Source organism: Pelophylax lessonae (genome assembly GCF_965119305.1).
Source record: "Pelophylax lessonae genome assembly, chromosome: 6".
Taxonomy (NCBI): domain Eukaryota; kingdom Metazoa; phylum Chordata; class Amphibia; order Anura; family Ranidae; genus Pelophylax; species Pelophylax lessonae.
In genome coordinates, this window is record NC_138773.1 from 181,467,815 (window position 1) to 181,490,353 (window position 22,539).

Consider the following 22,539-nt stretch of genomic DNA (forward strand, 5'->3'; position numbering starts at 1 on the left):
TTTTGAATAAATGCACAATCAAGGGTGTCCACTTTCCCCATAAATAAAAAATCGTCCAGATAATGAATTATCTGGGACTTCCCAGATACCTGCTTCACCACCCACTCCAAAAATGTAGCAAAACACTCGAAATAATAGCAGGAAAGTGAACACCCCATAGGAAGGCACCTGTCAAAGTAATATTTTCCATCAAAAAAGATACCCAGTGAACTGAAACAGGAAGGGTGTAGGGGCAATAACCGAAAAGCGGATTTAATGTCCGCCTTTGCCAGCAATGCCCCCCTACCTAACCCCTTAACTATACACAGAGCATCTTCAAATGTAGAATAATGCACTGATGCATAGTCCATATCTATCTGTTCATTTAAAGAATCACCCCGCGGATACGACAGGTGATGGATCAAACGAAAAGAATTCGGCTCTTTTTTGGGGACAATACCAATCGGGGACACTCTAAAATTTTCAAAAGGAGGTGAAGAAAATGGGCCCACAAACCTTCCTTCAAGAATTTCTTTATTTATCTTTTGCAACACCACATGTGACATACCCTCCACAGATTTTAGATTTGGAACAACTGTACATCCTTGCCCTGAAAACAGTGGAAGGCGAAAACCAAACCGAAAACCCTCAGTTAACAGATCCGCCTTCCACCGGTCGGGGTATGTTTGCAGCCAAGGCAGCAGCTCTGCCAGCCTCACTGGTGTTTGGGCCCTTAGGAACACCTCCCTGCTGGGCCCCCAACATACGCTTGAAACATTTGGCCACCGGGTGAGCCCCGGCGCAAAACGCACATTCGTGCCGGTATTTGCACGTACCCGGCCATCTGCATTGCGCATCATTAAAGGCAAAGCAGATCCCACGCTTGTAACCCGAGGGGGCTGCTGGCTGGGGCACCTGGGCACCAGGTGCGAAGCGGGGCTGAAAGGACCGCTGGGGAAGAAATAAGTCCAACCACAGCCCAACATCCTTAGAACCCCAGGACAAACCGGGATGGACCGCCATCTTCTGTCTAAAGGCTATGTCATAATTGTACCAAGCAACCCCCCCAAATCCTTTATAAGCTTCAAGGATAATCTCAATGTGGTGGAATAAACCCACACTTCTACTGGGGAATTTCTCGCATAAGATAGAGGCATAGATACAAAACGCCTGAAGCCAATTAAAAATCGACTTTGGCACAAAACGTTTTCTATCAGCTTCCTCCTCTCTCTTATCCCCTTTTGTCATAAACTCTCTAGCTGAAGGAAGTAATGACAATAAATCAATATAAGCACCTTGCCATATCTTTTCTTTCAAAAAGTCAGGCAAGTGCATTCCCAGGGGTGAAATGGCACAGGGCATAGCTTCCTTCAAAACCGATTCAGGGAGATTCTGAACCCTCGCAGTGTCAAACATGCTACCCTTACTATGGACACTAGGGGGCGCCCAGACCTCAGAAAGATCAGGCACCACCTCTGCTGGCTTTGGAGACTGAAAATTCTGACAGAAACTTCTAAACATGGAGAAAAAGGCATCCGGGTCTGAAGAACCCGGCCACTCACCGCCCAGTACCGGCTGGTCCCCTGGGGTATTCGGATCCTCAGGCTGGTATGTCTCCTCCTGAGAGACATGCTGATGGCTGCTTGGTGGATTGCTGACCTGGAGGAGCGCGCCCTGCGCAGCAGCAGGCTGCCTCCCTCCAGCTTGACGTCCGGCTCCCTGCGATCCGGTCGGCCTTGAGCCCGCCGACCCGCTCCTCCTGCTCGATACGACCTCCTCCGGGCGTCCGCGACGGTCCCCGCTGTCCACGCTCCGCCCGGCCGGGCGCTTCGGAGCCGCCGGCGAGTATCTCCTCCTCGGTGTTCTCTTCCGTCTGTCCGGGCCGACTGCCCCGGAACTACTCCGCTGTTCGGGTTCACCGCCTACGTCACCCATCCGGTGACCGGCGTCGACATCCGGCGGAATCACATCAGCTTGACCCGACGCGAACTCCGACCCTGCAGCCGATCTTCCATCTCCTTCCACCGTCGCCGCCAACGATGCAGGTCCCGCCGGTTCCACCGCTTCAGATGACCGGGGAAGCTGGAGACATCTGCGGATCCACTCCTCGCCGCCCTGCTCACCCGCCCTTTCAATTAACTGCCGGATGAGGGACATCGCTTCAGGAGACCACCAAAAAGCAGGAAACACAGGAGCGCTGAAAACAGGTAGAAAGATTTCTGAAGATTGAGCCCCCTGAGACGGGCAGCAGCTTAAATAAGCCTTCTCCTGAGGTAACCTCCACCTCATAGGCTGAGGCGAGCGGGCGGGGAGAAGGGGCTCATTCGCTGAGAGCCCTCTGCAATATGTTAAACTGCCTAACAACTACCTAAGCCACCTAGAGACCCCACTAACCTGCCTAGTAACCCTTTCTGGCGGGAAAACTAGCCTGAGGAAATACATGGGCCTCATTACCTAAACCTTACTTTAACCTTATACTCCCAGCTATCCCTTCCACCATCCCATAAGAAAGAGGGGCTAATTTAGCCCCCTTTCTAATATTCTTTCAAAAATGGCATTAAATAAGTCTAAAATGCATGCCAATGCACATTATTGTATGTATTTTCTCAATTACAGTCTGTTTCCAATTTGGGAAGGAGTATGCAGCGGATGTATATGTGGGTTGCCAATTTCTTTATAAGTTGGGATGGCTTCTATTTTAATTGAAATCATAAGTTTCTGTTCCCCTATTTTCTAAACCCCAAGTAATGGAAAACATATGTGCTGTTTTTGTAGGGATCCTTTACAGGCTTCCTGATATTTAAAAAGTAATTGCAGGCACTATGTGCAGTCTATGAATGAACTGCTAATTCTAGCCCAGAAAATTTGCTACTATGAAAGTAGTAATTTTGTCGAAAATATACTGTCTCAAAAAAAACAACCTTCTGCAGGCACTTAGAGGGGCCTCCACATATCTCCTGCAGAGAATAAATACTGGGCCATCCTAACAGGCAAAGCTTCAGCACTTTTTATTTTTCCTATAATTTGCCCATCCCATTCAGCCTCCTGAAAATGTGTATTGGCCAGTGATACAGCAAATTGTATTGATGGGCCAAAAGGAGCATAAGGAGCGTGACTTAATAGTAAGTTCTGACGCCATACCTCCTAATTTTTTTAGATGAGAATGAGGGACACCTATTAGCAAAAATATGCAGACATAGGACACACCCCCCTGCAACGACCACTTAAAGGAAAAAAAAAATGGATTAGTTAAATTTACAAGTGCTTTTTTTTTTTTTTTTTACCACGATAATTCCTTTATATTCCATGTAAGGGATATCCCCCTGAGGAAGCCACATTACCCTGTGGCGTAATGCGTTGGGGAGGGGCCTATCTGTCATCACGCTGAGGTGCGCGTTGTGAGCATACTGTGGTATTACTGTCTGATTGTCTTATATCGCAGCGGCGCTTCCGGTCCGGGTCATGTATATATCCTAACTGAGTGGCACTCTTATGTTTTCTCTGCAAGGCACTTTGGAGCTATTGGTTTGTTACTTACTTTGTGGCAGTTTAGGATATTTTACAAATTAAACAAGTGGTCTTGGGCCCTACACCTTTCCCACCCAGTTTGGTGGTCTCGCTGACTCTCTCTGCAAGTTCCCTTTCCCCTCCCCCTCTTCCTTGGAGGGTCTACATTGGGATCATGATTTTTCAACTTTTGACCCACCAGAGACCGGACAGCACACATGTGATTGTATTGTAATGGCTATTTGTAATTGACTCATTACTTCTATGCATTCTGCACTCCATTAAGTATATACAACACCCCTGAAAACGGACATTAATCCAGAAACGCGTCGGGTGTAACAACCTATGGTTCACTTGTCCAATTGTCTGAATGTACTCAGTTAAGGCCCGTACACACGAGTCGAAATTCGGCCTGGAATTTTCGTCCGATGACCGATCTGCCGATTTTGCTTCCGACAACCGACTCCGACTTTTCGGCCGAAAAAAATCTGGTGTGCAGGCTATAAAATTTTTGTCCTCCGTCAAAACACGTCCGATTTTCGTGCAGTCAGTACAGATTTCGACAGGGAAAAATCTTATGAGCAAGACTGGGCATGCTCAGAGAAGAAAGAACACAAAGAAAGCAAACCAACACATGACATCACTTCTGAAATAGAATTTTGTGGTGCAGGAAAATTTGTGTGCAGGCTAGGCACATTCCAACCAACAAAACACCACTCTGGACAAAAGATGGACGACCGGTCGGCGGAAATTCGTTGCGTGTGTACTAGGCTTTACCTACATGATGTTGGTCATTTTAAGGCTAGCCACCCATGTTTTTGTGTCTATGTAATCAATGTTTTCTCTGTGTCTTTTTTTATCTTTGTATAAAAAAATTAGATTTTTTATATCATATATAATATAAATTATATATATATATATATATTTTTTTTTTTTTTTTTTTCATTGCTTAAACAGCAGTGGCTTATTGTGTTAGACCTTAAAAGTCCCACTTGGGGGTTTCCCTTTTGTTCTGTCATATTAGGAAACCTATTGGTGGCCATGTTGGAATGCATGGCACATGCGCAGTAAGTTGTTCCCGTCCGAACGTCACTTCTGGTTGCAGAATCCGATAGGTAGCAGTATTTTGATAAAACCCCGAGCTCTGCACCTCCCGATCCCCTGTTGTGACAGCGAGCAGGGAATCCTCTCCCCCCTCTCACTGTTACAATTTTTAAAAATACGTGGCCAAGAGGGGCTCGGCCTGCCCAGATGTGTCATTCATTCAATTATTCATTCACAGAGCTCTGTGAATGTAAAAACTACAAGAACCGACAGCCTTTGTGGCTGTGTCAGTTTGTAGTTCTCAATAACCCACCAGGGCGCTGTAGAGCATTGTGGTAGCTCATTGTTTCTTCTTGTCAGTGTGAAACTGCCTGTCCATATAGTGTACAAGTAGACAGCTTACACTGACAGTCTGTAGGAATCCTGCATGGCACCTGCGATCTAAAGATTGTGGATGCATTGCTTTCCAGGCTTAAAAAAAAAAAAAAAAAAAAGCAAATGCAAAAAACGTACATTTATTATTTTTCTTTAAAAATGTGAACTTATCCAACCACTTGATGACCGCCCTATAGCAGTTTTACTGCTACAGGTTGGCAGCTGTGCGCTAGATCACATAAATATACATGATCCTGCAATTCCGCCTGCAGGTAGCACATGCACGCTGCCACCGTGCCACTTCTGCTGTGAACATTCACAGCAGAAGCCGATCTGCAGGTGCCAAACACTCAGTGTCCTCTGGCACCCGCCTATCGTTGGGCAGAGACTCAGAACAGAGCCCTGCCTATGTAAACAAGGCAGAGTTCTGTTCTGACAGCGGGAAGGGATGGGTTCTGTCTTTCTGCAAAGTAGGAACTCAAATCCATATCTCCCCCTAGTAAAAGCAGCACAAATAGTAAACACTAGCTACGCACACAGTTAACCATTTGATTGCCCTAGATGTTTAACCCCTTCCCAGCCAGGGTTATTAGTACAGTGACCGTGTGGATTTTTAGCACTGATCACTGTATTAGCATCACTGGTTCCCGCAAAGTGTCAAAAGTGTCAGTTAGCCCACGTTCACATTGGTCCGATTTGACATGCGATTTGAAATTGGAGAGAATTGCTAGCAATTGCACTGTCCGAATCGGTGCAACGCCAACTTTGCGCTCTGCACCGATTCCCAAAAGTAGTTTCTGTACTAGTTTTGGTGACTTCGGGGAGCAATTTCAATAGACATCTGTGCAGGAACTCGCACAAATGTCTGTGAAATCCCCCCCCGAAGTCGGACTGAAATGCCGGCTTGAAATTGTGTGAGTTCAGCTGAACTTGCACGATTTCAAAACGGCCTCAGCGTGAATCTAGGCTTAGTGTCTGATTTGTCCGTTGCAATATTAAGTTGCCATTACTAGTATTAAAAAAATAAATAAAAATTTGAGCATATATCCCATAGTTTGTAGATGCCATAACATTCGCATAAAACAATAAATTTACACTAATTGGGATTTTTTTTTTTTTTTTACCAATGTAGCACCCTCCTAGTCAGGTGCTAGGTAGAAAGAGTAGTTTTGGCTCTGTCTGCCTATCAGGAGAGCAACAGGCAAAACCTATGAGCACTCTGCCTGTGTGCTTATCAGGGAGCAAGATTGGTAGTTAGGTCTACTCAGTGTGCCTAGTGTGTGATTCATCTGGTCTCAGGGAGTGTCCCCAGCAGATCCAATGGGGAGGCACGTTAGATGCTGGAGGAAACCTGACCAATGGTACACAGGCTTTTGGTACTGTCCCAGTGGGTTGGCACAGAGAGTGGAGCATTATGGGACCGGGTATAAAAAGCCATGGGCACATGATGTAGAGGTCTTTGGGCGGGAAGCCAGGTCCCAGAAGGAGGGTGGTGGCTGCCTCTTCTTCTGCAGCGGTTGATGGTGGTCACAGGCGGTCAGCCTGGTGTTCCGGTGGTGAGGCTGAACCCAGAGGTCCAGAAGAGCTGACTACGGGAGTTGGGGCATTGGAGAATCTGGAAGAACAGTATAGTGAGTACAGAGGATCTTTCCCAGGGGTCTGCCCAGGAAGGGGACCACTCCCCTCCCCTAGTGCAGTCAGTGGACGGGTGTCAGCTAGCTCAGAGAGAAAGGGGGTACTAGGGGAATGACCTGAAGAGAAATGTGATGGAAGCACTTACCTCATCTTCATTCAAGTGGCAGGATGAAGCAGCGGCATTCTCATGTTTAGAGTCCTCAGCATTGTGAATAGTTAAAAGTTGGAGTATCCCACTCATCCCTTCTCCCATCCTAATTACAATAAAACCATAAAAACAACATTCCCTGGACTGATCTTTGACTGAGCCAAGAACTTCAAGAGGAAGTAAACCCTCCTCTGCAACTTGTACCTATAGGTAAGCCTTACCTATAGGTACTGTAAATATCTCCTAAACATGTACCGTTTAGGAGATATTTACCTTACATGCAGCCAGTGACGTCACTGGCGCATGCGCTCTGAAGGAACGGCCGCTCCTTCAGAGCCCCATGCCGTGACCGTTGGCTCCCGCGCGCGGGAGTGACGTCACCGCGGCTCCGGCCAATCAAATGGCCGGATGCCGCGATCCCGGAAGACGGGCGACTTAACATGTCGCCTGTCATACAGGTAAGCGGGCGGCACGGCGGGGGTTCGTTCTAAGGTAAGTATTTCATAATGAGCTAGTATGCGATGCATACTAGCTCATTATGCCTTTGTCTTGCAGGGTTTTAAAAAAAAATAAAATAAATAAAATTTCGGTTTACAACCTCTTTAAAGTACTAAGGTTTCTGCTTGCAGTTGCTACGGGTAACCCAGGGGAATCCTTAAAGTGTAATATCCAGCAGCCCTCTAGGGGGCAGTGCTACACCAAAAACATGTAGCAGAATACATATTGGTCTAAATTTCTGAAGAAATTCTATTTTTTTTCAATTTTTTTTTTTATTGGATATGTTTTAAAGCAGAAAATAAAAAATATTTAAAATTGTCGGCCATTTTTGTTTATAGCACAAAAAATAAAACTAAGAGAAAGCTCTATTTGTGGGAAAAAATTACATAAAGTTTATTAGGGTAGAACGTCGCAATTTTCAGTTAAAATAACGCAGTGCCGTATTGCAAAAAGTTGCCTGCTCATGAAGGGGGGTAAATTAGTTAGGTTTAAGGCTGGGCTTACACTTATGGGATGCCAGACATTGCATGTAATTCACACCGCATTGCTGTGCCGATCACATGAGATGTCTGCGTGATGCAAATTCAGCCATTTAGTTTGTATGGCTGAAATCGCGTTGCATCCAGACCAAAATGGTGCAGGACCCTTTTTTTTGGTCTGCACTGGAATCAGATCGCAGGGGTGTTCAGACCCAGGTGATCCAGTGGCGGCCCGTTCACACAGGGCACAGGGGCGCCGCCCCCTTAATCCATGTGCCTGGCCCCTAATCTACATGCAGGGCTCCGGACGCATGGATTCCAATGGGTCTTTTTTTTTTGTTTATTTTTAGAAGCAGAGGGGGAGGCTCTAATTGGCTTCAAAAAAGGTGGGCTGGGGCGCAGAGCACTGCGCCCAAAGCCCACCCAATTGTGTGACATTAGCGAATTAATAGTCGCTAATGTCTCCCTGTTTCTCCCCACGGCCAATCAGGAAGCGGGTGCTGAGTCCTAAGACCCGATTGCCCGGAAGTCCTGATTGGCCGGGAGGAGAATGGACTGCCAGGACTCGCGAGGAGAAGCAGGGGTGAAGACGCCAACTCCATGGAGTAAGTGCAGGGGCTGGTGGGGGGGCCTGACAGGCGATCGATCGAGCGAGCAATGAGGTGGTTATGTGGTTAGCTGGCTGGGGGGGCTGTGGGCCGCCCCCCAAGTAAATTAATCACCAGCCGCCACTGATGTGATCTGATTCCTGTCCGATTTTCACAATTTGCAATGTGTTCGGCAAACCCATTTGGGGGTGTCATTAACTTTACATTGACACCCGCAGGGGTTCGCAGAGAGCAGTGGGAACTGCCCGCGAGTCAGATGCGATGTAGAAACCCGCATAGGAATCGCTGTGGTTCGCAAAAGTGTTATCCCAGCCTAGGCTCGGGTTCTACTTTAACAAAAGCTGCGGCTTTAAACAGATTTATCAAAGCAACATTGGTAATGGAATTACCAATGTGAACACTCATAGGAGGTGTCAGGGATTGGGGTGAGATCTATGCTGTTAGACAATATGTGATCTTTGACATTTGCTGTTTCCTGTCTCTGTTTCAGAAGTGGAAATGTTAGTGATTTCGGATGACACACTTTATTCTAATGTGAAGGAGGAAACCACAAGGCTACACCTCTGCTACTACAAGAGGCAAAAAACAGCGCCACCCACATGATCCTCTCCACCAATGGCCAGCGCAGAGCTAGCAGGAGGCGTGATTGTTTCCATCTGAAATGTCATAACAAGAGGAAGGAGCTGAGATCGCTGTCTGGCTGCTTTTCCTGCGGTGATCGCTGAGGATCAGGATTCATACTTCCCTTCCCTGAAATCTGCTCTGTGCTGGATGGTGTGTTATACCGAGCACAGCCATTTTCTCCAGCCTGCCTGCACTGCTCACCGTCCTTCTCCCTGCCCTGGCCATGATGATCCTGTAGTATTTTCTGTGCCTGCCATCCATGTATTCTGTGCTGTGTGTGCACTTCAGCAACTACTAATTGAACTTGGAAGGGGGAGGATCTTTGTACTTCTCAGGCTGGAATTTCATTAGGAGGAAATCTGTCATAGTGCACAGGAAGCTGATCGAGGGAGAACACCCAGCTCATTCTGTAAGGTACTGACAATCCTCATACTGGGGGGGCATGAGTGCCAATTCACACATATGCCATGTCGGACATCGCATGTGATTCGCACCGCACTCCTATGCAAATCACAGGCGATGGGGATTCAGCCATACAGATTGTGTGGCTGAATTTGCATCGCATTCCGACCAAAATCGCACAGGATCCTTTTTTTAGTCCGCACCATAATCGGATCGCATGGGTGTTCACACCTATGTGATTCGATTTATGTCCGAACTGACAGTTTGCACTGCAATATATGATCTAATCTGGGGGGTGTCATTCACATTCGCATATGGCAGTGTGAACTATCTGCGAGACGAGTGCGATGCGGGAACCTGCAGTGAATTTGCAGGGTTCCCTCATCGCATATGTGTGAACCGGCACTGAGGCTCGGTTCACACTGATGCGATGCGGGAAGGCTGCGAATTCGCAGCCTGTTCCCGCATCGCACACGCACCCCCGGCAGTTCACACTGCCATATGCGATCCGCTGGGGGTGTCAATGTAATCTTAACGACACCCCCAGTTTGATCGCATATCGCAGTGCGATCGTGCAGTTCGCACAGGATCGGATCGCACAAGTGTGAACCGCTGTGCAATCCGATCCTGATGCGGCAGCAAAAATGCCTCCTGTGCGTGTTTGCTGCGGGTGCAATGCAAATTTAGCCATAAAAATTGTATGGCTAAACTCGCACCGCACAGCTGATCGCATGTCATGTCGGAGCAGTGCGCTCCGACATGACATGCGAACCCCGCACACGCAGTAGTGTGAACCGGGGCTTAAGGTTACTTGTGGACTATGACAGGTGTGTGTGTGTGTGTGTGTGTGTGTGTGTGTGTGTATATATATATATATATATATTGTATTTAAAATGAGCTGATAGACTTCTCTTCTAGTATTCGGATTGTGTCTCATAGCCATCCTTAGCTTTTGAAGCATCATGTAAAAATGACATCTTATTTATTAAAAACATAAACTGTTTGTTTTTAGTGGTTTTAACAATATATTTGTTGTAATATAGTGCCAGCAACCGGTTTAATATCTTTTTATAAGCGCAGTAGTTCCTTCAGTGCTGGTTCACACTATAGCGTGTGCGGCGATCGCATGTAATATCGGAGCGCACTGCTTCTTCATTACATGCGAATGGATGTGCAGTGTGAATTCAGCCATACACTTTTTATGGCTAAATTCGCACTGCACCCACACAAAAGTCTCACATGACCCTTTTTTTCAGCAGCATCAGGATCGGATCGCATAGTGGTTCACACTTGTGCGATCCGATCCTGTGCGAACTGTCAGATCGCACTGCGATATGCGATCAAACTGGGGGTGTCGTTAACATTTCATTGATACCCCCTGCGTATCGCATATGGCAGTGTGAACTGCCAGATGTGCGGATGCGATGCGGGAACAGGCTGCGAATTTGCAGCCTTCCCGCATCGCACAAGTGTGACCCGGCACCCATACTTATATTTCTGACATCTTATTTATAGCTTTTTTTTTTTTCTCTGTGTTTTGGTAAACAAAACTGTGTTTGCCCCCGTTTACACTGGGGCGACCTGTGAGGCGACCGGGTCGCCCCATAGGTCGCCTGCCATAGATTAGCACAGGACCCATTCTAATAGGAGCGACACAAGTCGCTCTGAATTAGAAAAAGGGTCCGGAGCTTCTTTGGGGCGACCCGGAGCGACCTGCATAGACTTCAATGTTATAAAGTCCGTGCCGGCCGCTCCGAGGTCGCGGTGCGGCTAGCGCGCCCCGCTACCTGTGTGGTCGCCTGGGGAAGTCGGATCGCCCCAGTGTGAACGGGGCCTTTCTGTATTTAATACTGTAGCACCCTCCTAGGTAGGTACTAGGTAAAGCATATATGTGGCCCAGGTCTGCTTATCAGGGGGGCCTGATCAGTTAATTAATCTGTCACATGCTTCCAGGTGTGGTCTATTGAGTCTAGAGAGTGTCCGCACTGTATCCAATGAGGGACTTTGTTGGACAGTGGAGGAAACCTGGCCAATTGCACATCAAGGTTTATGACTGTCCCAGTGGGCAGTGATTGCCGCAGTGCACCCTGGGATTTGAAATAAATCTGTGGGGAGCTTGTGTCAGAGTGTCTTTTGGAGGGAGCATCAGTCCCAGGAGGAGGTGACGGCTGTCTCTCTTCCTGTCAAAGTGTGACGGTGGTCTGGGCAGTCGGCCTAGGTACCGGAGGTTGAGCTGGGCTGCAAGGGATCCAGAGTTGCTGACCGAGTGGAGCTGCTGGGCAGAGATCTTCTGGAAAAACGTGAGTACTCAAGATCTTCCCAGGGGTCTGCCTAAGAGAGGGTACCACTCCAGAAAGGTCAAGGGGGATCTAGGAGCCAGCTAACTGGGAGTGTACAGTAAAGGGGGTGCCAAGCGTTAAAGCCCTGAAGTTTGGGGAGTGAAGAGGGCGCCAGGAAGGGCCCTGAAGTGTTCAGCAATACAGTTTGCATTAAAGTCAGCTACCTCAGGAAGGAGTACCTTGGGGAGCTTAAAGAGACTTTTCCACAGTTAGAGGTGAAGTTCTAGTAAGCGGCCTAGCCGTAATCAGCGTCAGTCAGTGTTAACCAGCGTCAGTGAAGCGTTAATCAGCGTCAAGCAGCATTTTTCAGTGTCCCTGCCTAATTGTGCATAGTTCAGTTGTTGGAGTATCCCACTTCTCCCTTCTTACATCCAAGTTCTCAAATAAACCCCAAAAAAACAAAGAAACTGGACTGGTCCTTTTCTGAGGAGCTCACACTTGAAAAACCATGCCTAAAGGTACTGTTGTTGCTAGCGGTAACCCAGGGGGGACCCCCACTCAGCAGCTCCCTTGGGAATAGTGCTACATTACTTTCAATTTTGCTCGATACCTATAGCTATCCATGTGAAGAGCAACATTTAGCTGAATCTGGTTTAGTAAAAGTAGACCTCCCCTCTAAAATTGGTCTTTTTCTCCCTGCAAACCCTCCGCAAAATTAATCCCTTCCTCCCGGCTCTTAAATGGTTCTAAACACCGGGTGGTGGAGGCGGGCATTTGGGTAATTTTTTTTTATCAAGTTTTTTTGTTTATTCATTAACCACTTTACCACCGGAGGATTTTGCTGTCTTCCGTCCAGGCCACTTTTTGTGATTCGGCGCTGTGCGACTTCAACTGACAATTGCACGGTCGTGCAACGCCGTACCCAAACTAAATTTACGTCCTTTTTTCCCCACAAACAGAGCTTTCTTTTGGTGGTATTTGATCACCTGTGCGATTTTTTTTTTTTTTTTTTTACTTTTTGCGCTATAAACAAAAAAAGAGTGTTTTATTTTGAAAAAATAACAATATTTTTAACATTTTTTTTATATGAAATTCCCCCCAAAAAAGATGTAAAAACCAATTTTTTTAAATATTTTTGGCCAATTTGTTTTCTGCTACCTATGTTTGGTAAAAAAAATCGCAATAAGCGTATTTTGATTGGTTTGCGCAAAAGTTATTGCGTTTACTAACAAAGGGAAAGATTTCTGTCATTTTTGGTGTTTTTTTTTTTTTAACGCGTAATGGCGGCGATCTGCGATTTTTTTTTTGCGGGACTGCGACATTGCGGCGGACAGATCGGACCCTTGACTGACATTTTTGACACTTTTGGGGGTACCAGTGACATTACTGCAGTAATCAGTGCTATATATATGCACTGTTACTGTAAAAATGACACTGGCAGGGAAGGGGTTAATTTTATTGGAGAGGGAGGGGTTAATGTATGCCTGGTGCTTACTGACGTGTAGGGGGGAGGTGACTGAGTGAGTCATGGACAGATCGGATGTCCAGCTATGCTGAACAGTCCGATCTGTCACTCCCTGTCACTATGGAGATCCGCCCGCTGTGTTTACACACAGCTGGCGGATCTCCAGACTCGATCCCCGACGATCGGGTAAGAGCAGCGGCGATTGCCGCTGCTCCTCCCCTGGCCCGACTCCCGCTGTGAATGAAAACAGCGGGAGCGAGCCTCCGGCGGCACGCAAGCGCCGCCCAGAAGGGGGAGTGTCTGACGACGTAGTACTACGTCGTCAGACGATAACGAGCCACTTTGCCGCAGTAATATTACTGTGAGCGGTCGTAAAGTGGTTAATATATACAGTACCTGCTGCACTGCACGGATTTTATATTTGTATATTTGGGTTAATGTGCTTGCTGTGATTGGCTGGCACAGTGGCTATATGATCGGAAAGCTCCTGATCACTAGTATGCATCAGGAGCTTTGCAGTAACCGCCGGCTACCGTTAGAGCAGCCATCAGAATTTTTCGGGCCCCTTACACAGCTTTAGGCCTGGCCCCCCCCCCCCCCCCCCCGGGCCTGACCACCAGGTTACATCCTCCTCCTCTGCGGAGCCTGTGAATGCATATGATTGGCTGCTAAGACGCCAGGCGGTCCTAGCATCCAATAATTTTGACAGCGGTGGCTAGCAGCAGGATGGGAGTCAGGAGCCAGTCCAGCGGGTAGCACCAGCGGGAACAGTGTAGGAAAGGAACAAAAGAGGAGGTGCCAACTTGAAGCCAGGGGCATTTTTTCGGACTGGGCCCCTCGGGACACCCGGGCCCCCTACATCTGTATGGGCTGTACCCCCCTGATGGCTGCCCTGGCTACCGTGCTGGGGGCGCCCTCTCAGCATGGTAAGTGGTTTATGCAGGGCTGCATATTTGTGGCCGCTCGGCGTGTAGGTCCACACGCTGATACGTATGTGCGTTTGGCCGGCGTGCAGATGTTAAAGTGATTGTAAATGATCACCGTGTAAAACAGCCCATTCAGTTTAAGGCTGGGGACACACACTGCGGAGCCGCTCACAGCAGGGGTCCGGTGTGTCCTTGTTCTTGGTTTCAGGGGCGAATCGGGTACAAATTTTTGCCTGAATTTGGACCTGAAACAGATCAAAAGATGCACAGGACCTTTCTGCAACCTGGACCATGGCCAACATGGAGCTGTGTGAGCTGCCTTCATTGAGAACCGGTCCCACTCTCCTGTAATGCAAATTGGATGCCGGGAAACCCACATCGATCTTGCATCAGTGGGAACCGAGCTTAAAATTGAAACAAAAGGCAAAACATTTGTGTATAGGTATAAAAAAAATAAAAAAAACCATTATAAATAGCTTTTTCCCCCTTTTCATAAGTGATCACATTCCCTCTGCTCCTTCTGTTCTCTGCTGCAAAGTAGCTGGGGGGAGGAGGAGGAGAAGCAACAGTGCACTGAGCTTCCCAGTGAAAGGCTATGCATAGGGGGCGTGTCAGGACAAGTCTGATCATTGGAGGAGAGCAGGCTGAGTTCCCAGCATAGCTAGAGAACTGACCACAGCAGGGGGCTTAGTGTGGTCAGTGTTTTTAATAGGAAATCAGAGGGACTGGCAGGAACACCAGGGATTTCACACAAAGGAAGCAATACAAAGAGAACAGGATACTTTCTCATACAAGTACATGGTACAGCAGCCACATATCAGGAATATGAAATGCTGGGGTAACAGCCACTTTAAAACACTGATTTATTTTTCATTTTAACTTTTTTTTAAATGCCTCGACCCCATGCTGCCATTCATGTCTAGGTCAGAATGACATGTTCTGCAGCCAGAGCCTCCTGGATTATCTTCATCACATATCCCAGGAGGCTGCAGGAAAAGAGGTACAGAGCTGCTGGAGAGTGGAGCTGCAAATGTCATCAGGGGCCTGCCTGGACCTGGAGAAGAAAGGCGGATTCCCGATGACCAGAGTTGTATAAAGTACTCGAAACCCATACTTAAGTAAAAGTGACTTGAGTAGAAGTGGAAGTGCTCGATCAAAAAGTGACTTGAGTAGAAGTACTAAAGTATTCAACATTTTTTGTACTTAAGTATTGCAAGTAGTTTTTTTTTTTTAATTTTGCTACTCAAGTACTGAAAGTAAAAGTACCAGTAGTTTTGAAAAAAAAAATTGCTACTCAAGTACTGAAAGTAAAAGTACAAGTACTGTGTTATGTAGTTATTAAAGAAAGAAGTCAAAAGTTTGAACATCATATTGTTTTTTATTATTTCAAATGCTGCTTTTATTTATACATACAGTAGCATTTATTTTAGTATGCGCTGATAATACACATGTTTTGAGCTTCATGACACCTGCCATCTACTGTTCTGGCAGTGGTAATTTTTATAATTGTAACGAGTAACTATGCAGCACAAAAAAAAAATATCGGAGTAGAAGTATTGAAATCATTGAAAAAATGTAGTGAAGTAAAAGTGGAAGTAGGAGAAAAAATTCTACTCCAGGAGAGTACAGATACCGCCTTTCAGTACTTAAGTACAGTAGTGAAGTAGTTCTTCTTAGTTACTATACATCTCTGACTATGACATCATAGGAGGATGGTGGTGTGTGGCAGCAGAGCGTTCATAGGGGGATAACACTGTATTCACTGGGTAGGTGAGTATCTGAAATGAGGACAACACTACAGAACAGGTAAGAAGGGGATAGAAAACAGTATTGTACTTGATGACTTCAGTCTGCATGCGCCAGGTGGAGCACCATAGAGAGGCTTTGTAGGACCAGTTTCATAGTGAAGAGGGGACGATGAAGGAGCAAGGTATAAGGTAAGGTATTACACCTTAGTTAATAAAAAGATATGATCCTACGTTGCGTTTCTTCTGGATTGACATTCCCCCTAGATATTGAATAAATTGATTGTATAAAAAGCAGCACTATATGAAGTAATGTACTACAATACACCTTCCTTTCTAAGCGGGGCCCATTACGTCACTTCCGCACCATCATTTGCGGTGTTTGGAATGCAGGAAGAATTCAGGGACCGCTAGAGCATTTCCTCATATTATCACTGTACATTCAGTAGTAGACTGTGAGCAGGCAGGTAACTTTGTTTAAGGCCCCTTTTACACTTGTGCGACCTAAAAGTCGCACAATTTTACAACAATTTTTTGGCGCAATTTTGACTGGACTTGAAGCAATGCCTGTGTAACCTTGAGGTCTATGGGCCTCAAAACAGACCAAAATAGTGCAGGGACTACTTTGAAGTTGCAATGGTATTGCACAGAGCAGCTCCGAACCTCCTCTTCTGGGGTCCCCCCACTGGCGATCTTGACTCCTCTTCTCAGTGTGCCCACATAGCAAGCTGTTTGTGTTGTGGGTTTCTATGGAGCCGCACTCCATGGACCTACACAGCGCACCTTAGTCCTGTCCCCTACTTCCTCCTCACAGCATACTTTTCTGCAGTCAGTGCATTGTGAAGCCTTTGATTTGAGAATGGTATTCACATTTAAGTACAATTGATTTGCTAAAGGATTGGGGACAGTTCACTTAGCAAAGTGAATGTTCACAAAGCTTAGTCAGTAAGGTTTCATTCACATGAGCATACTTATCCATACACCTGTGTGAAGGTTGTCTTTTCCTGCATGGCATACACAAGTGTTCTGTGCATCTGCGTGCAGGCCATCCCATTCATGTCTATTGGAACAAAGTGGATGCACAGACACTGAATAGGACTGCCTGCACACAGATGCACGGAGCACCTGCGCATCCCATGGCGCGGAGCACCTGCGCTTCCCATGGCGCGGAGCACCTGCGCTTCCCATGGCGCGGAGCACCTGCGCTTCCCATGGCGCGGAGCACCTGCGCTTCCCATGGCGCGGAGCACCTGCGCTTCCCATGGCGCGGAGCACCTGCGCATAGGGTTGCCACCTCATCTCTTTAAAACCTAAAACATATTAATTACACAGGTTCTGGGTTTAATTTAATGCAGATAAGACACTAAGTGAGTTTAATTACCACCTTAATCAGCCACAGACCTGTTTAATGTGTTTGGTTTTAAAGGGTTGAGGTGGCAATCCCACCCGTGCATCCAATGGCACTTAGCACCCGTGCATCCCATGGCAAGGAGCACCTGTGAATCCCATGTGGACATCCCTTTGCATGAGTAAAGTACTACAGTACATGTTCCTTTCTATGCAGGGCACAGGAGGATCGAGCAGCAGTGAAAGCCATTGGCTCCTGCTGCTGTCCGTCAAATCCTGTCAGCAGAGGGCAGGGGCACACACAGCCCATCTCAGGAGGGAGCCCACATGTCTGCCCCCATACCAAGCAGTTTGCTATGTGGATTAGACACAGGAGTAAGAGCTAAAATCGCGGGGGGGGGGGGGGGGGGGGGGACTTCAGAAGAACAGATTCGGAGCCACTCTGTGTAATACCATTGCACAGAGAAAGTGAGCATAAAATGTTTATTTTATTTTAAAAAAATTGCCTTTAATAATGCTTTGAGCTGGCCATACACAGCTCAAATCCCAGCTGATTTCTTTGAATCCGACAACATTGGTGACATGGGTGGCCCTGCTGACATCACGCAGCTCGACAAATTTCGACTGCTAAGTCAAAGAAGCCAGGTGGAATTAGTTGGTCAATGTTTTGGTAGTTAGACAGCCGGGGGTGCAGGCTGTCGGAATACAATAGTGAGCAACAGGAAATTCATCCATCCGTGCTGTTTAGTGTGGTTGGGGTAATCTATGGATTCATTTAGGCCAGCAGTGAACATTGACTTTACTAAATGAACAGCAATGATCTCTTTAGCAAACCAAGCCCATTAAAACTGTGCAAGTCATGTTGGGACTTGAAGTGAATACCAACTATCCCTTGAAACTCCAGCAAAGCAAAACATTGTAATGCTGGCAACACCCATGTATCTGTTAGATTAGCCAAACCCACTGATTTCTCTGTAGTTTGAGGGTCTGCCTTATTGGATACAGGGTGATTGTTTAGGTAGAGTAGGGAAGCGTTACAGCTTCTGTTTTTATTAATATCTCTTTGGGAGTTTTCATTTCTTCATGTGACATTGATAGGTGATCAGGAAGTAGACACCTTCATTAGTAAAAAGTTTCCCCTTTCTATCCCATGCAAACGTTTTGTCTGGAAATCTACTTTAAAAATAGTCACCAGGTAGGATCTTGTACTCCATAGTTGACGCTAGATCTAAAGGTGATTGTCCAATCAGTTTGTGTAGTGTATAGTCAGCCTTAGGGTCCTTTCACATGAGCGGTGAGCACGGCGGACTCCGTTTTTTCTCAGCGGGGATCGATCGGCCAATCCCTGCTTACTTTGCAGAAATGGAGCTGTCAGATCCCCGCTCTCCTCTATGGGAGAAAACGGACCGTCTGTCCCAGTCTTTCATCCGATCCTCCAGATGGATTGAAAAGGGTCTTTTCATGGACAGGATTGGATCAGAGAGCAGCAGGTGTCAGTGGAGATGACATCCGCTGCTCCATAGAGGTACATGGAGCATCCGTTCAGGTCTGCCTGAAAAACTGACAGGCGGACCGGATCGAAAAGCCCGTGTGACAGGGGCCTTATGCCTGATACACTTTATGAGATTATCTGACGATTGTATATGTAGCACTGCCCCCTAGAGGACTGCTGAGAATTGCACTTTCTGGATTCCCCTGGGTTACCCATAGCAACAGTCTGTGGAAACGTATAACTTTAGATGCTTGGCTCAGACAATAATCAGTCCAGGGGATTTGGTTTTTGTGTTTTATTTAGAACTGGGATAGGAGAAGGGATGAGTGGGATACTCCAACTATGAACTATGCACGATTCTGAAGACCACTGACTGTAGTGTGTGCGGCAAGGCTGCTGCTTCACTTTGCCACAGAAGTGAAGTTAGAAAGTATGATCCTGTTAAGTTCCTCTTAAGGGTCTAACTTGGCACCCCCTTTCTCACTTGCTGTGTGTGCTGAACTCCTGTCCACTGACACTCCACTGCAGTGGTCCCCTTCCTGGGCAGACCCCTGGCAAGCTTCCCGGTACTCGTGCACGCTGTTTTTCCCAAGGTTTCTCTGCCTCCATCTCCACGTGTTAGTCTCTTGGACCTCCTGGCTCAGCATCTCACTCCTGGTCCACAAGGCCGACCGCCTGTGACCACCATCCTCAGCAACAGGAGGAGAGACAGCCGTCACCCTCCTCCTGGGACCTGGCTTCCCGCCCAAAGGCACCCCCTGTCACATGTTCCCTTGGCTTTTATAACATATCCCAGGATGCACCACTGTTTGTGCCAACCCACTGGGATAGTTACAAAGCTGGTGTGTCACTGGTTGGGTTTCCTCCACTGTCCAACATGCTCCCATATTGGATACAGTGGGGACACTCCCTCAGCCCAGATGAATCACACATGGACACATGCAACAGGCATAACTACTGATTAGGCTCCCCTGTTAAGCAGATAGAGCAGGCTATATTTTACCTGCTACTCCCCTGTTAAGCAGGCAAAGCAAACTACTCTCCTTCCTAGCACCTATCTAGGAGGGTGCTACATATATAAGGATAATGGTGGTGCGCTATTCATACATCAGTGCTGTGTATTGAAAATAAGCAACAGTGCCTATTCATTTAAAAACGTTTATTCATCATAAACATATATAGATAAACTCACATTTGGGAGGTAGGGACAGGCGGTGTTTAGTGCAAGCCGTGCGCAATCTGTGTAGTCTTGTTTGCATCTACTGCGGTAGAGTCCTGCTCACCCGCTCCCCAGCTCTGATCGCCGTGGAACAGCTGAGTCTGACGTCACTGGCTCCTCCTACGCGTTACGTCACACGTGACTTCTTTAAGGTCAGGGTTATACTATTCACATTATCTGACGATTGATCGTCGTCTTTTTTTTTTTTTTTGCATGCTAATCTCATATCGAAAATAAAGAGTTTACTAAAGTTATGAAAATTCTCGTACAACAGAATCAAAATTCGGAAGCAATGTCATGTGTTGTAGTGTATTTGTATTGTATTTTTGATTGACATCTGTACTGATCAAAGAAAAATCGTACGATCTGGTATCGTACGGGATAAACTTTCATGCTTGGCTGATGAGATAATATCAGATGAACTGTCGTGATCGGCTCTCGAAAGCTGAGTACTAACGATCAGATTATCGTACGATTGCGTCAAAAGCGGTATTTTTTTGGACAATTTTCTGATCGTGTGTACGAGCCATTAGGCTGGATCCATCGTTCGTTTTTTCATTTTATAGTGGAAAGTTATGGTGTGAATGTTCTTTGCTGTTATTAATATTAAAGCCTGGGTTTAATCCAACATCCACAATATAACCACTATTTTTAATAAAGGTTATGAGTTATGAAACAAGCCTATCCTATGTTACTTGGCCATGATCTATGTTTCTGTGTAAGACAAACATGCCTATTAAGAACACCACACAAATATTTTCTTTGACTTTTTTTTATAGAACTGCACAGAAGATACTTGTTTGGCAGCTGTGGTCATTGCCCTACTTTATAATAACTACTAGACTTCCAGGCAGAGGTTAGTGTACAATATGCACCTGCTTTCATTACAATATTTACCATCATTTAACATCAATTAAATCCTTTGTTGCATCCCATTCCTGCTGATCTTCTGCAGCCTCTTTGCAGCCACATTCTCGGTTCATGCATGCCTTCAGGGCATTTTTATAAGGGTGGATTTCCTGATGGTAACCGTGATAATACTGTACACTGACACTGTACTAATGAGCTTGGAAGGGGTTAACATCTGGGGGCAATCAATGGGTTAGCTGTGTGTCTAACAATGTGTAATGTGTGCTGCTTTTACTTTCTGATCTGGCTGTTTTTCTCTACCTGCATTTCAGGGAGAAGAAACAGCCAGATCACTGTTCCTATGTACAGTACACACAGTTCTGTGTGTTTGTAAATGCAGAACTCTGTGTGTGATTGGACACAGCTGATCAGAGAAATCTGCTGCCAAACTCGTGCAGTGTCCAATCACAGCACGGGTCAGCAGGGGGGGGGGGGGGGGGGGGGACGCCCCAAACTCAGAAGAAGGCATGTACGTGATGGTGTCTATACCTGCTGCCTGCTCACAGTATATTTTCTGTGTGCAGTCAGCAGGTGGTTAATTAATTTTAAATTTAGGAAATCCCAGGACTTCTGTTTATAATTTGAATATTCAGTGGATGGATTGGCTTTTGTTAACTTTAATAAATCTGAATTTTAAAATAATTACCTGTGTTAAATACATTATATAATGACATATGTGTCAATGTTTCTTTCTTAATATAATATTAAGCTTGAAGTGTAAGATATAATGATTTTTGAAATTACAGTAACACTACTTCATTAAATCTAAGATATTAGTTATTGGGTAAACTGTATACTTTCGCTTCACTGTAGTGAGTGGAGCAGTAATTGATTGTTTTGGTCTGTTTGATTCCTCCCATCTGCCACTGAAAGATGTTTCCGGAGTATAGGGTAATGAAATTCAAATGATCACTGTGAATATTTATCATTCCTTAGCCAATCCCTGGAAGGAGGTGTCCAGAAAGTGGCCAGGGAGGTGATTAATGTTTAGGAAGCCTGCGCAGAGTGTTCTTTCATTGTTAGAGAGGGTTCCAGTCTTCCTGGGGCTTTTTCCCGTAGGTGAAAAAACACTGAGAGAAGAGACTGCAGTCTGGGCCTCAGCAGCTGAGGGCCTGGAGAAGATTGCCAAAGGATACTTGCTGGAGGGCAATGTCTTTAGGTTCTGGTTACACACTTCTGACCTCTACACTCTGCACCATACACTACTGACTCCTATGTTCTGTGTTACGCCAAGGCGATCCGAGCGGAAGTGGGAGCGAGTTCTTGTTAAAACCAGGTACCCGCTCTCCACCCCCCCCCCCCCCCAAAAAGTGCCATTTCTGAAAGATGAGAAGGCCTTAAAGCGGAACTTCTTCTTTTGTATGACGTTCTGCTTTAAAAATTCAGACCCTTTACTCTGTACTGTACTTTGTTAAAGGCACCTTTTGCAGCAATTTTGCAGGTCTCTTTGAATATGATGCAACAAGCTTTGCACACCTGGATTGGGGGATTTTCTGACATTCTTCTTTGCAAATCCTCCCAAGCTTAAGCCTCGTACACACGCGTCGAAAATCGGCAGGGAATTTTCGTCCGACGACCGATCTGCCGATTTTCGGCTTGTTAGTATGATGCTTCCGACAACCGACTCCGACTTTTCGGCCGAAAAAAACCTGGTGTGCAGGCTATAAAATTTTTGTCCGCCGTCAAAACACGGCCGATTTTCGTGCAGTCAGTACAGATTTCGACAGGGAAAAATCTAATGAGCAAGACTGGGCATGCTCAGAGAAGAAAGAACACAAAGAAAGCAAACCAACACATGACATCACTTCTGAAGTAGAATTTTGTCGGGCGAGAAAATTAGTGTGCAGTCTAGGCACAT

The 22,539-nt window shown here is 46.3% G+C and overlaps 1 protein-coding gene across 2 annotated transcripts in view; it reads left to right on the forward strand.

Moving 5' to 3' along the window:
- Window positions 1-8,910: 8,910 nt before the first annotated feature.
- INPP1 (inositol polyphosphate-1-phosphatase) overlaps window positions 8,911-22,539 on the forward strand; it is a 55,245-nt gene continuing 41,616 nt past the window's right edge. Inside the window, exons 1-2 of one of the 2 annotated variants that reach the window (XM_082260052.1) lie at window positions 8,912-9,311; window positions 20,552-20,628. The gene's annotated coding sequence lies outside the window, so the exon portion shown is untranslated. Of the gene's footprint in view, window positions 9,312-20,551; window positions 20,629-22,539 lie in introns of both variants that reach the window. The other variant, XM_082260053.1, reaches the window with a different exon arrangement.